This window comes from Sturnira hondurensis, unplaced genomic scaffold, assembly GCF_014824575.4.
Source record: "Sturnira hondurensis isolate 20B ecotype Veracruz unplaced genomic scaffold, ASM1482457v3 Scaffold0000566, whole genome shotgun sequence".
In the NCBI taxonomy this organism is placed as follows: Eukaryota; Metazoa; Chordata; class Mammalia; order Chiroptera; family Phyllostomidae; genus Sturnira; species Sturnira hondurensis.
In genome coordinates, this window is record NW_028073197.1 from 444,527 (window position 1) to 460,927 (window position 16,401).

General features: G+C 36.2%; 1 protein-coding gene across 1 annotated transcript in view; it reads left to right on the forward strand.

The window, feature by feature from the left end:
* The first annotated feature begins 2,559 nt into the window (after window positions 1-2,559).
* The window catches only part of TMPRSS11F (transmembrane serine protease 11F), a 74,850-nt gene continuing 61,008 nt past the window's right edge, over window positions 2,560-16,401 (forward strand). The window contains exon 1 of the mRNA XM_037042021.1: window positions 2,560-2,752. The gene's annotated coding sequence lies outside the window, so the exon portion shown is untranslated. The remainder of the gene's footprint in view (window positions 2,753-16,401) is intronic.

The window sequence follows — 16,401 nt, forward strand, 5'->3', positions numbered from 1 at the left end:
GGGTCATGACTCAGTCATAAAAATGAAGAAAATATTACCATCCACAACAATGTGGATAGACCCAGAGGATATAACGCTAAGTGAAATGAGTCAAAGACAAATGTCATATGATTTCACTTATATGTCGAATGTAAAAATCAAAATAAATGAACAAGCAGAAACAGACTCATAGGTACAGAGAACATTTTTACAGTTGCCAGATGGGAGGGGATTGGGGGATGTGTGAAAAAGGTGATTTGATCAAGAAATGCAAATTGGTTGATACAGAATAGTTACGCAGAAGTAGAGTGCACCATGGGAAGTAAAGTGAATAATAATGTAATAAATACATATGATGTCAGATGTGTGCTGGATGTATCAACAAGGTCACTGAGCAAGTTATATGTCTAAGCAATGAGTTGTACACCTGAAATTAATATAACATTATTTGTCAACCATAATTGAAAAATAAAAAGTTATTTCAGGTAAAAAACAAACAGAAAAATTTATCCCAGTTAAAGAGTGAAAAGTTGAAAGCAATTAAATGAAAAGACACAGGTATTTAAGTTCTACTGCATATTATCTAGGCATCAGGAGAAAGATAGCATCTTTAACAGAATAAGGGAAGAAACCACATTTCCTTGCATATTTGAGTGTGGTGAGTAAACATGGCTCTCACTACATCTTGTAAAATGGGTAAATGAAGAATAGAAGAAAATATCTAGAGCTAAATCTCAAGCCACAGCCTTTCCCTGCACCTATCACATTTTTCAATCATATTTATGGGATATCTTCAAGATAATTGTGGAATCAAGCATCATATAAAAGAAGTCAAGGGCAATAATTAATAGATCCACATAGAACTTGATATTTTATAAGCATAATTTCCTAATGGGGAATTAGTCGAACTCATTTGATTATGAATGATGATGAAACAAACAGCAAGAAAAATGATCTAACAAAGCAAGAATCTAAAACACAAATTAATAAAGAAGAAATACTGAATATTTTAACTCATTGCTGATTTTTAATTTAATTTTACATAAATATTAAAATAATGATGATCACTTGATCATCAATTGTTTTCTCAAGAAACTCAAAATTCTTGAGGTAGCCACTTTTACAAAACAAATACTATTTCTTAAATAGGATTTTATGTATTTAAAAAATCACAGTTAATGTCTGTTTTAGACAAACTATCAAGCATTTTAGAATCTGTTCTATAGGCTATAGAATCTTAATTATTAAGGAAATACAGAAGGCCTTGATTTAACAAGATGTAAGTAATACTGAAAAAAGATTTTAAAACTTTCAGCTACAAGTTTTAGAAATCTAATATTGTTATATAACTTAATTATGAAATAGATATTTATCTGTAGGTTTTAACATAACCAGAATTATCCAAGAATATTTATTGAGTGTTTTAATACACACAAAGTTGTGCCAGCTACTATTGAGAGTTAATTTGGAAAGATAAAATTTCTACAAATCCAGCAAGTGTATTCCTTTCCCTGAACTTCAATTTTTTCCTTCCTTCCTGTTATGAAAACAATGTGAGGACTTTGGTTTTCTCTTTTGTGCTATCTTAATAAGAATTTTCTTTTTAAAATAATTTTAAAATTAGAGAAATTTGCAAGTAGTTATAAGAACTTTTTGTTTGTACAATATGTAACATGCAGTCATTATGTTCAATTACCCCCACATGCATGTATTTCAGAAAGTCAATGGGATAGAGACAACATGTGAAGGCTGAGCCCTGAAAAGTTGCAAAATTATTTAGCGGCTGGAAACAAGTAGAGAATTCAGCAAAAAGTTCCTGAATTTTTGCCCTGTAACAAGAACAGCACAGTGTACACTAATTTGAACATATCTCCTTTGTTAATTAGCAATAAATTAAAGCCAAAATATAGCTACACATATTTTCTTGGGGTACTTGCTCAATAACCTTTGAAACCTTCTGATTAAATCTTTTAATCAAACATTAAAGGTACTGTGAATAATTTAATTTGTGTAATAAAAATGTCTGCTCAAATCTTCAAAAGTTTAGTGCTTAAAAGTGAGTCTTGCAGTAGTTAACAACTGAATAAATATTAAATGTAATGTTTCATTGGAAAGATACTTAATAATCACAAAGATACTTAATCACAAAGTCATTTTTATGTACTAGCAAAGCACACTTTAAAAATTATTACTGTAGGGGCTATTTCCCATTCATTTCCTTCAGCAAAATAAAGAAATATGAATGAGAAAAAAGGTATTTCTTGAAATAAGGAATATATATTCAAGTTCTTCCATCCGTATTTTCACTTCTGACTTACTACGAGGCTGTAGTCAAACTGTATAAACCTTGTATAGAGTGAGTACAATGTTCTTTTTTTTTTACATGTCGAAAGCTGTAAGACCTGATGGGATGTGTGCTGTCCTCAGAGCTCTCTGGAAAACAGCCAGGGTTAATGATAATGGAGATTATAGGCGTGTTAGAAAATGCCTCATTAACAAGCTGTTTTTAGAATGGCCCTGTGATTGGCTAAAGAAAGATGGCATGTAACTACCTTCATACTGGCAAGAACACTTGTGAAACCATGGTCCATGCCTGACGCGTGTGGAGGGTTAAGTCCTGGGAGAAGGAGGTTAACTCTTCATTGTCTTTCATATGTGTTGGATCTCAGAGGAAAGAGTCCGAAATTTCCTTCTAGGACTATTTTTGACAGCTGCCAGCCAAAGAAGTAGATACTATGTAACGACGGAACCACTTCCAGACTACTAATTACAGGTATGGAAAAACAATGGTTAAAGGGATTCATGCATATTTTAAAGTCTTTTTGTTTCCTCCCTTATGCCCTATGATAGTTTCCCATGGTGTAATTTTATTTATTTTACTTCTTTTTTCAATTTTAATTGTATTTTATTGTTTATGCTACTACAGTTGTCTCCACTTTCCCCCCTTTGTCCACCTTCACCCAGCGCCCCCCTTTGTCAGGCCATCCCCAATATTAAGAAAGAAGCAAAGCATTACTAATGTTTGATACTTTGATTAACCCTGGAATCTTCGCTCAGCCTTGGGTGTCAGGGCATATGTTCCGTGTGGCATCCCAGGTGCCCTGAGGGAAGGTGGGGGGCTCACTGACAGAGGCACTGACATGTGTTGGTTGACTGTCCTCATATTTTGCTGTATTGGATTTATGTTTATTTGTTTAGGTGAATTATTTATGAATAAAATCATCTGGTTTTAGTCATACTCTCCTCATAAAAATAGAGAGGGTTGAGTATAAATAATAAATAAACAGAATTTTGTCCTAGTGGGAAGAATTTACCTCTTTCAGAGGAGCACGGAAGAAAGTGTAAACTTTTGTTTCTCCTACCTTTAGATAATACAATGCATCTAGCCTCTTTCTAAATTATTATTAAACTTTAATCACTCCGCTGGTCTCTTCTTTCTCCTCCTAACACTCAAAGTCAACTACTGCCACCATTTGTAGGTATACCATCCCTAAATAAGTGAGCATCCCCTATGAGCATGTTCTACTTACATTTTTTACTGTGCATTTTCAAAAGTCATTAGGTGATTCTCATTGAGAACCAAGTAGACTTAGATATTCTCTTCTTTATCAAATGATACTGTATCTGAGACAGACTAATCTACTTCACATTCTTATGTATTGACTATCTCATTGGCTTTGATTGAAAGAAAAAAAATGTGTCAAAACTGATTGACACATCACAAAAGCTTCCCAGGCAGGATCTAATCCAAAAGGCTAATTTGCCACACAAACACTATAAATAAGCATTTATTTCATTTTTCATAATTTTTAAATTGAAGGAAGTCCTTTAAGACCATAAGTAGTTAGTTCCTATACTAAGTCCTCTGGGTGTTTTTTCAAAACAAATTTATCTTTCATGAATTAATCCATTCTCATGACTTTATAGAATTCTCTTCTATTCAGACAACTCCTAAATCTGTATTCTCACTTGACTTCCTTATTGAAGTTGTAGACCTATAGATGCCTATTGAGTTTTTGTTTCATTATCCTATCATGACTACATTCAATCATGTATTAAAAAAATATTTTCTTGACTACCTACTATTTGCCAGGCACCATGCCTATCACTGCATTAAGTCTAAAAGAGTAAATATGACACCACCCTGCTCCTGGAGAGTTTTGCAGTCTAATTAGGTATCTGGAAACCAAAAATTATTTTGCCTCTAGGTTTCACTGTTTTTATCAGTGGCACTACCCAAAATCCCAAACACCTACACTCAGAGTTTGACAGGTTTCCTCGACTCAACCCTCAATTTTATTCTCTGATTATTATTCCTCCAAATTGTCTCTTTGGTCCATATATTCCTTTCTCTTCCTAGCCTAGCTTTTAGGAGCTTTTCGTTTGAACACCATGACTCTTGTTCTCTTCTCCTTCAAGTTCATTTTTATGCTCATTAAAAACTAATAGTCCAAAAACATGGCTTTCATTATGTGACTAGTTAAAACATCTTTTAATGCCTCCCTATTTTCTACTTCATTAATAATGTGCTCAGTGGAATTTGAAACCCTCTAAGATTAAAATTTACTCCAATTTCACTTCCCATGAAATATCACACCATAAACTTTAATCAAGTTTTCTCAACCCTAAAACATGTAATATTCATTCTGGCTTTGTAATTTCTCTTCTATAATCACAGACTCCTTCCCCCTGGGTTGTTCTCCCTATTATTTTCTCTTACTTAAATATGATATTTGGTAAAAGCCCAACCCAATTACCACTTCCATCATAAAATCCCTGACAGTTTATAATAGCAGTTTAAAGTGTAGTTCCTAGGGACTGACTACTTTCATTCAAATTTTTGTTCTGCCACTAACTTTGACACTTTAATGAGATCACTTAATTTCTCTGTGCCTCAATTTCTTCATCTGTTAAAAAAAGGTGAAAGGGGTATTTATCATTAAGAATAATTGGGAAAATGAATGTAGATGACCAGAAAAAGCATCTAACAAGAGTAATCACTCAGTAAACATTGTATCACCCTCATCATTCTCACCCCATCAATTGTTCAGCAGCCGTGGTAAATTATTCCAGAACTCTATCCTCTGCTCTGTCAGACCTCTCTGACGCTTAGAACCTATGGCACATAATCTGCCCCTTATGATATGCGTTGTTTTGTTCATTGCTATTGTCTTATGTATTCTAACTTTACCTCTTCAGCTACATTTAAATTATAAAGACCAAAAACTGGAATCTTGTGCTTCTGAAATGTCTTTTAGTGTTTGGTATAGGTGCCTAATTAAAATTCACTGACTGATTTGTTTCATTTCACTTAAAACTGTAAGTCACTTTTACACTATACATAACTTTTGGAAATTTAAACTGTAATTTTTCACTCTATTCATTTTCACCTTAGAAGTAAAAGAAACTTTTTTAAGCATAAAAATTGTATTATCAGCTTTCCAGAACTCTTTAAGAACTCTTTGTTTTCCTTAGCTGCTAAGAAAAAGGAATCTTCTTATAAATTATACTTCAAACCCCCCCCCCCCAAAAAAAAACAGGATAGGCATTTCCTCTAGCACTTTTCTTCCTTTAATTGTGACTGGTTTAAGTTTTGCAGTGGCTTACACTGCATTCATAAGTGGTTTATCTTCTTTACTGATAACAACAAAAGAGTCTGATACATACTAACTTGGAACCTGTACCACCCCTGTAAAGCAATGGCACACCGAGGCTGGAGTCAGGGGTTATACAAGCAGTCTGTTCTGCATGCAAGAAGTAAGGGGGGTACATTGGCTGTAAACAATTAAAAAATGAAAGGAATCTGATTAAAGTTGGTGTGGTTATTGCTGTCACCATTCACCAGCAATACCAAACATCACTGATAAAATATTTATCTCTGTTGGGGATGGACCACTCCCACTAACACCTCACTTCCACCCTCCCTCTCACATCAGGTTCTAAAGTTATCCTTGTGGGAATTACATTTTCCTGGTCAGTATTGGGGATTACACACGGAGATACACATACAAAACAGTCATCTTTAATACCAACAGGTAATGGCACCAATTTTGAAAATTATTTATCTAAATTGATCCTTAATCATCGAAATTAGAACTATCACGATACTGGAATAAATTTGGCAGTTCCCCTGGGATCGTGTAAATTAGCTGCAACTTAAAAATTGGAACTAGGACTTCCGCCAAGATGGAGGCATAGGTGGAAACACTGTGCCTTCTCCCACAACCAAGTTTGAATACAACAAAGGTTTGGAGAAACAAAGACACAACCAAAGGACAGAAAATTGAATTATACGGAAGTCTGACTACATCTAACTGTTCAATGGGGATGGTAAGAGGGGCGGAGCCAGCAGCGAGCAGGGTCGGGCAGGACAGGGCCCCCGACCCAGGCGCGCAGGCAGACGGGAACCAGTTGGGGTGCGGGGCAGACCTCGGGCGCATATTCGCGCACAGTGAGACAGACCACGCAGGCCCCAGGGGGTGAGGGCTGATGGCGGTGGCACACTCGCGTGCAGTGGGACGAAACGCGTGGGCCCGGTGACGGCAGCAACTGCGGCACCGGTGAGGGCCGTGGCGGCAGGCGGCGGACAGGACGCCATAGTCCCTCTTTGACCCCGCCCCCACATACAGCGTCACAACCCAGCGACTTAGTTGCCCTGTTCTAGTGAACACTTTAGGGCTCTGATCCTGCTATGGAACAGGCACGAACAACCCGAAAGAAGGCGCAAGAAGAACTCAAAGTCCCAGCGCCAATAACTCTAAGCGACCGAGAAATTGCCAGCCTCTCAGAAGCACAATTCAGGACACTATTTATCAGGATGCTCACAGAACTGGTAGATTATAGTCACAAATTAGAGGAACAAAGTCACAAATTAGAGGAACATATGGAGGCTAAACTAATTGAAATGAAGGGAGATGCACAGGAAACCAATAGTGATGGAAAGGAAACGGGGACTCAAATCAATGGAATGGACCAGAAGGAAGAACAAAACATCCCACCAGAAAGGAATGAAGAAATGAGAATTCAAAAAAATGAGGAGAGGCTTAGGAACCTCCAGGACATCTTTAAACGTTCCAACATCCGAATTATAGGGGTACCAGAAGGGGGAAAGAAACAGCCACGAGTGGAAAACGTATTTGAACAAATAATAAAGGAGAACTTCCCCAGTCTGGCAAAGGAAATAGACTTCCAGGAAATCCAGGAAGCTCAGAGAGTGCCAAAGAAGTTGGACCCAAGAAGGAACACACCAAGGCACATCATAATTACATTAGCCAAGACCAAAATGAAGGAGAGAATCCTAGAAGCATCAAGGGATAAGGGGACAGTCACCTACAAAGGAGTACCCATCAGACTGTCAGCGGATTTCTCAAAAGAGACCTTACAGGCAAGAAGGGGCTGGAAAGAAGTATTCCAAGTCATGAAATCCAAAGACCTACAGCCAAGATTGCTTTATCCAGCAAAACTTTCATTTGGAATGGAAGGACAGATAAAGTGCTTCTCAGATAAGGTCAAGTTCAAGGAGCTCATCATCAACAAGCCCTTATTATATGAAATGCTAAAGGGACTTATATAAGAAAGAGATGATGAAAAATATCAACAGTGAAAGGACAGCAAACACACAGGTATTAACAACCACACCTAAAACAAAAGCAAACCAAGAGGACAACTAGATCAGGAGTGGAACCATAGAAATGAAGAACACATGGAGGGTTAGAAACAGGGGGGTGGGAGGAGGAGAAGGGGGGAGAAGGCACAGAAAATAGCATAGATGGTAGGTATAAAATAGATAGGGGGGAGGGCGAGAATAGTGGGGGAAATATAGAATCCAAAGAACTTGAGACACGTGGTTATAAACTAAGGGGGAAAGAATGGTGGGGGAGGGAGTGTGCAGGTGGAGGGGAATGAAGGGGGGGAATAGAACAACTGTAATGGTATAATCAATAAAATATATTTTTTTAAAATTGGAACTAAATTGGACTTCTCACATTGAGTGGGGGGAAAAGAGAAATGAGGAGAGTTCCTGTTTCCTCAAAACAGGATGAGGAGTTCCTCATCCCAGGTCTGGCCCTGCCCCGAGCCACATCTCCCTTCTCCCCAACCATATGTCCCACCTAAATATGTACTTACTATTCTCATTAAATGCTGGCCGACTTCTTATTCCACTCCAAGTTCATATGGCACTGAAGTTTATCAATCTCCATCCTGTTTTCAACCATGTGTTTTGTTTGATTTATATCCAATGAGTGCACTATTTCATGCCTAATTAGCTTAATGATGCATCCCAAACATTACAAGTAATTCTCTCTTATCTATGTTTCGTATAGGACAGAGACCAGTTGTAAACAGAGATTCAATTATCATCATATAATTTTCAGAAATTTATTATAAACAACTAGACTTTTATCAAAATCACTTAGGTAAGCTTTAAAAGAGGATGACTTATTCTTTTTTCTACCTGAATTATCATTCCATTACTTTATATCAATGGAAAAAAATGACCTTAAACGTGTTTCAATAGGGATTGTAGAGTTTAATTACAGATTAATATGTATACTTTTTAAACTAGTTGGTATTAACATAGGTTATTTACTCTGAGCCATGGTTTTTCTCATTGTTGAAATGAGGGATTTAAATATTACTTAACAGTTTTCTGTATGCTTATGATAATATGATGTGGCAAGAAAGTATAAGAGGACATTTAACTCTTGAAAGGCTGGTGGGTAGCCCTGGCTGGTGAAGCTCAGTGGATTGAGCACAGACTGCAAACCAATGGGTCGCTGGCTTGATTCCTATTCAGGGCACATGCCTGGGTTGCAGGCCAGGTCCTCAGTATGGGGTGTGTAAGAGGCAACCACACATTGACATTTCTCTCCCTCTCTTTCTCCTTTTCTTCCTCTCTCTCTGAAAATGAATGAATAAAATAAAAAAAAGAAAGGCTGGTAGGTAAAAGTATTATTTTTACAAAGAAAATGCAAGATAATTAAGGAGAAAACTATCAAACTATTAAAACATTTTAAAAACTATTAAAAGATTCAAAGTGGTTTGATTTAAAAAGTAAATGTACCAAACTTAATAACTTTATTAGTATTAGCTAATTGAAAATAATAAAGTTGTTTCTTTAAAAAAACAAAAAGTGTACAATATAACTAGTGGTGGGCTCTTAAGGTCACCTCTATATGTCCATGTAGAGAGAGCTATACACATTTTAAAAAGGGAAAAAAATACTGTGAAGATACACAAAATAAAAAGACATATTATAAAAGCCCAAGATAATTTTTATATATGACAACTGGCAACATATAATTATTAAACAAATATGATATTATTTTAAAATGAGAAAATTTGTTTTAAGTTTGAGGATGGGAAAGGGGAGGAGTAGAGAAGACAAAGAAGAAAACAATAAAAAACTAAAAGGAAGAAAGTAAGAGGAGGAACATAGGAAATCCTGAAGATTACAAAGCTTTAATGTTGCTTTTGGTGGACACTTCAGCATGTTCTCATATGGTGGGTTTTCAAATGCCATTTATCTACCATCTCTCAGAGGCTCCAGTTTGGCAACATTACCCAAATCATCACAATAACTTTTTTGTAAAACATATCAGCAACTAGGGACATACTGCCTATAAAATTAAGCTAAAGTTCTAAATTTTTTCTATGCATATTTATTTATTTATTCATTCTTTTTTTATTTTTCAATATATTTTATTGATTATGCCATTACAGTTGTTCTATTCCCCCCTTCATTCACCTCCACCCCGCACATCCCCTCATACCATCCCCCCTTAGTTTATATCCATGTGTCACAAGTTCTTTAGATTTTGTATTTCCCATAGTATTCTTGCCCTCCCCCCTGTCTATTTTCTACCCACTGTCTATGCTACTTATTCTCTGTACCTTCTCCCCTCTTCTCCTCCTCCCACTCCCCTGTTGCTGACCTTCCATGTGATCTCCATTTCTATGGTCCTGCTCCCGATCTAGCTGTCCTCTTAGTTTGCTTTTGTTTTAGGGGTGGTTGTTAATAACTGTGAGTTTGCTGTCCTTTCACTGTTCATATTTTTTATCTTCTTTTTCTTAGATAAGTCCCTTTAATATTTCATATAGTAAAGGCTTGGTGATGATGAACTCCTTGAACTTGACCTTATCTGAGAAGCACTTTATCTGCCCTTCCATTCTAAATGAAAGCTTTGCTGGATAGAGCAATTTGGATTAGGTCCTTGCCTTTCATAGCTTGGAATACTTCTTTCTATCCCCTTCTTGTCTGTAAGGTCTCTTTTGAGAAATCAGCTGACAGTTTCATGGGCACTCCGTTGTAGGTAACTGTCCCCTTATCTCTTGCTGCTTCTAGAATTATCTCCTTCATTTTAATCTTGGCTAATGTAATTATGATGTGCCTTGGTGTGTTCCTTCTTGGGTCCAACTTCTTCTGGACTCTCTGAGCTTTCTGGACTTTCTGGAAGTCTATTTCCTTTACCAGATTGGGGGAGTTCTCCTTTATTATTTATTCAAATAAGTTTTCCACCTGTTGCTCTTCCTTTTCCCTTTCTGGTACCCCTATAATTCAGATGTTGGAACCTTTAAAGGTGTCCTGGATGTTCCTAAGCCTCTCCTCATTTTTTTGAATTCTTGTTTCTTCATTCTTTTCTGTTTGGTCATTTTTTTCTCCTTTCTGGTCCACTCCCTTGATTCCCAGTTTCCTTTCCATCACTATTGGTTTCCTGTGCATTTCCCTTCATTTCAATTAGTTTAGTCTTCATTTGTTTCTCTAATTTGTGACTAAAATCAACCAGTTCTGTGAGCATCCTGATCACCAGTATTTTGAACTGTGCGTCCAAAAGGTTGGCTATTTCTTGGTTGCTTAGAATTATAGGCTCTGGGGCTTTGAGCTGTTCTTGAGCCATGTTTTGGTCTGTTCGCACCTGTTATGTATGAGGGGCAGAGCCTTAGGTTTGCACCAGGGCAGGGCGATCCAGTCATTGGGTTGTGATGCTGTATGTGGGGGTGGGGTCAGAGAGGGAAAAAAATGGTGCTTTGCTCTGCTCTGCTCTCTCTCAGATTTCTTTCCCCTCTGCAGCTTCCCGCAAGCAAATTGGGCCCCTCTGGTGCTGGTTCCTGGGTGTGTGGGCTTGTGTACCCTCCAGGACCCTGTGGGTCTCTCCAAAGAACTATCTGTGAGCCTGGGAGCCTTTCCCAGCACCTTGACCCCGAAAGTCTGTCCAATTGGTGCTTTCAGGCTCTAATTCCCATTACTGGGGCCCTAGCCTGAGTGGTCTGTCTCACTGTTCGCTCCTTTGCTTGGTTGATCGGTCTGGCTGAATGGTTCGTTGTTGTCGGACTTCCATATAGTTCAATATTCTGTGTTTTGGAGGCATTTTTGTTACTAAAACTTTGTTGTTTTTAAACAACTTTGTTATTTTTAAACATTGTGCGAGGAGGCACAGTGTTTCCGCCTATGCCTCCATCTTGGCTGGAAGTCGAAAGTTCTAAATTTAATTTACAGTATTCAGTCTTTCCACACCTAATTTAGTACCTCAAAACACTAACAATAAAATTGGGCCCTGCTAGTTGATTGAAGGAGTGGGTGCACATTTTAAAGCACATGGACTTAGTGTTACAGCTGTAACACTGTAACTCAATATTTTGCCCTCAAAAACAAAGATATCACATTATTGGGAAGTGGAGATCAGTAGAAAATAAATAGTACACTGAAAAGAGCATTTGATTAAGACCCCAGATTTTAGTTCTTGAATGAGTCACATACTAATCTCATATGTTATATGTTCCTGTTTGTTTTCATTGAAGTGATGGGCTCATTTAATTAATTTTTAATAAACTGTATGCCAGAGAACCAAATCTAGATACCCATAATTAGTCTGTCAGTCAGTTGCTCTTTCAAGTAAAACTGCTGATATATATTTAAGAGTAGCTATGACAGCTCCCCATTCAAATGTCTGAGAACCTTCTTTAAAACAATGGTTGTAGCTCAGTATGCAGCAGTGTTTATGCAAGGTTTCAACTTTGTTGGCTATCATGTCAAGAAGATCTGTAGCTAACAACCAAGATTTAATAAAATTAATATTTTTTACTGCTTCATCAAGAATATTAAGTAAAACTGGAGGTTTTTTCTGGAGTATTTGAAAGCAAAAACGATTACTATAATGACTCCTGGTGCAGTTTTGCACCATGGTCTTGGTTTACACTAAGGTACCAGCAGTTCAGATGACATGGCATTTGCTCCATCAAATGCAAATGTCAACAGTGAAAGGCAAATGAGACCTTTGTTGTGACGTTGGCAGCCCACAACATCTCAGGACTTCATACAAGTCCATAATTCACACTTCGAGAAGAAGTGAGTTACGCTTTTCAAACTAAACAAATGCCCTTACAAACCTTCCAAGACATTTTTAATGTGGACTGGAAGTGCATTTCTAAGCAATAAATTGAAATGCCTAATCATTCACTTAAGGTTCAGGAGAGAGAAGAAAATTTGAACAGAACAGATTCAAAATGTGTGCATAAGAAGTAAACTAAAAACAGGATGACAGAAGGTGAAAGGATTAGCCAAAGAACATACATGCACGATCCATGGATATGAGTTAAAAGAATGTTGGGGAACAATGCATAATTTGAAGCTATAAATACAGCCTGACTCTAGAAAACTAGATTTCTTTTTCTAGAATCTGCTGTGCATCCTTCAGCTTACTTGTACCTAATATATAAAGCAAAGCATTCGGTAAAAATTCCTTCCTACTTCTCTTCCATTCTTTCTTACTAATTATTAAAAGGGGGCTAGAAATGAGTTGATATATTATGAAAGTGAATAAACTAGAAATGTCTTTGAAATATTCTATAAAATTACATTCAAATATGCCACAAAGCTTTTACAGAGAATACAGACTATTTAATTTGGCACTATATGAAATGCAAGGTCAGTAAGACTTAAACTAATTCAAATGCAGAATGAAATAAAACTGTGTGTGAATATTTGTTGACAGGAAGTCTTGCTTGTTTGGCTTCTCTGAATCCTGGAATCTTCGCTATAGTGGTCAGGGAAGCTCCTGTAGCAGACTGTACATTTGCTATCACAACAAACTTTACTGTGATTATCTGCTCGATGTTGCCTTCTGTGATCAATTATAAAGTCTTTGCAGACAGCAATTAATCTTTGCTATAGAGTGCTCAGCAATTAACATACTGTTTGGCACATAGTACATACTCAATAAGCATTATTTAATGACTACACATGAATAAATAAAGAGCCCAATTTCTAGAAGGATTCTTAGTTTGAAAATTTCTAAAAAAAATGATGAAGTGATTTGATGATTTTTGGAGGACCACATACTTTGGAAAGAGAACCATATAGATATAACTACTTGATTATTTAAAAATAAAAAGTATAACCATATAAGATAAATGACAAAATCTTTATATAAATTTAGATTGCCCCCTCATTAAGAATACTGTAAAAACTCATAACTATACAGCCAAAAAAAAAGAAGAATACGCCTGTTGGAATCTAAGTTGAATTGTATCTTTTTTGCTTTTTCTTTCCTTCCTATTTTTCCTTCTTCTGCTTCTCTTTCTATTTCTGCTTCTCCTTGTCTGTCTTCTGCTTCTCTTTCCCTGGTCTCTCCTCTTCCTTCTTCTCCTTGATTTTTCTTCTAGAGCCTGGCTCATTAATTTTTAGTCACAGAAGGCAGTGCATGTATGCATGTATGGAAAGAAAGAGAAAAGAAAAAAAGAGAAAGGAAGGAAGAAAGAAAGGGAAACAGTGCAGGCATACAAATATTATCAAGACTGTCCCCAAATTTTGGAAACAACTTTTTTGAACATAAACAGCCTTCACTATGTACTTTCTCCTGAGGCTTCCAGATAAACGATCAAGCAACTAAATATCAGAGCATCAGATTAGTGGCGGAATGGGTACTACACTAAGGACAATAGGATACAACCAATAAACAGGACCTCAATGATCGTCTGTTTCAATAGTTCTTAATGGGTCTTGTATCGTAGAACCCATGGTGAATCTGAAGAATATTTTCTTAGAAAAATGTACACACACAATATACAAATTTCACAGTCATTTAAGTAAATCTAACTGAAACATATCCGTGGATCTAGGACCTAGTCCAAACCCTGAAATTTATCTTATCTATCTATCCACTTAACCATCCATTTGGAAAATTAGATGGATTCACATCATTCAGATACACAACCATGAGGTGGCAGTCAACTCTGATCACTGCCACCCAGCTCACCAGTCATGTTCCTACTTCTCCAGGAGAAAAAGAGGGAGCAAGAATATTTGTTTCTTTGTTTTTGCACATCTTGGGCATTCTTATAGATTTTCTTTGTGAACGGTTACTTTTCTCTATTTTAAAAACTAATCTAGCTATATGCCTATAAAAGATTCAGTTCACATGTCTGGTAAAGAAGTATTAGGGTATGCTGGGTCAGGGCTATAGGATTCCTGTGGTCGATTCCTATCACTCTTCCTACACCTTTGCTGACTTTCCTGTATGAAATGGTTATAATTTTTCCATTTCCAACTAGTAACCTCATCACAGTCTTAACTAAAATATACCCTATATGACCAAGTCGGTAAAATTGTGCTACTAGTTAAAGTTAAACTAGTTCTACTACTAGTTTAGCACCCAGAAGGAAACAGGTTAATTGTACCAAAGCATTTCGGCAGTGCTCAGCATGAAACTTCTATCTGTGATCCAGCAAGATGCCAGCTGTCCCTCTGACAATTAATAGTGCAAAGTACAAAATGACTGGAAGATTATCATAGTCGGAAGGCAGAGAGAAGAATGAGAAATGATATTTTGGGGGGTTCAGGAGATGCAAAGTTTTGGGGGAATTATATTCCTGGACAACTGAATGCATCTACTTGGGAGGTGAGTCAGAACTCACAGGTGGAGTTCCCAGCTGTCATTTCAATACAGGGAAATCAGTAGGGAAGAAATGCAGTCTCACCTGATCATGAGTGATGACCTTCATTGTTTTGCATAATGATGTTAAATATGCTGCTCAGAAAACTTTTTAATATGGTTTATTTTTCCTGTTGTTGTCATGAGTTTGGCCATTTCTTATTAATTGCCCATTCAATGATACAAGGCATTAATTATCTGATCTTTGTGATGATGAAGCAGCACGTACATTCTTTATGAAGTCCCAGGGAAACCCTTCCTTGTGTCTCTCTTTGGCAAGATATTGGCCACCTGTGACTTTGTTATTTGATTTTGATGCTATCACTACACTCAGAGAATTTTTAAAGACAGGTTTCTTTTAGGTGCAAGGATACTTGGCATTAAGAAGTTTGTGTTATTATAATCTTTCTCTTATAGCCTCTCCTACCATCTAGCATTCACATGCTCATCAGGTTGAAGATCAGGCTCAAGTTTGTTTTGTTTCTTTTTTTTAAGGTGATAAGCATTTGTCAACCAATTACTACCACACAACCCCAGAAACATATATCTATAGACATTTTCAACCATGTAAAAAAAGTTACACAGATGTTATTAAGCCATTTACCTATAAGAACTATTCTTTATAGAGAACCAAGGTTGAAATGGTCATCAACAAAGATAATTTATAATCTATAGATATAATGAGAGTATAACAAAAGAATTTGCAATATTTTTCAAGTTAAACAATTTGTACTCAAAATATTTTCAGTAACATCATCCAAAGAGTAAAAATGAATGGCTATTTGATTACTAGAAGCAGATTCTCAGTGCTACTGATAATCGTCCATTTCAGTATAACTACTTGTGTGTCTCACAAATAGTTATAATTACTTATTATAACTCACATTTTATAATTACTTATAAAGTAACTTAGGTAACAAAGTATCTTTAAATATAGAGAATGCTTAAATATAAAGAGTGTGAACTAAAATTCTGTAAAATTTTGTGGTTTTGAAAATTTCTAGGATGTAAAAAATTGATATCTTTTACATCTTTGATATTCAGTTAATGCTACTATTACATGGTTTAAAACTGAAACCTCCAAAACCATGAGAGAACCATCCAAATAATGGCATGTTAGTTTGTTCCTGAAGTCCCATTACACTGCTTAAAACAGGAAAATTGTAGTTACCATGACAGATATTTATCAGCATGGACATCATTTTAGTACTTAATCTTTCAATGATAGTAGAATATGTTTACAACTTTGAAGATAGTTACAATGAAGTAACTAAGCAATTTATGTTGAAATAAAATAATTTCTCTTGTATCTAAAATGTACATTTTGTTTAAAAATAAAGGTTTCTGAAAGAAACAATTAGAATCTAAAAAAAAAAGTTGTATCGAACATTGGTTCAAAAAACTCCAAGATCTACTCTTTGAAATTAAAAAAATGTACATATATTATTTGTTGATCTCAGTTCTATAACTTAATGAGCACATAAAACGATTC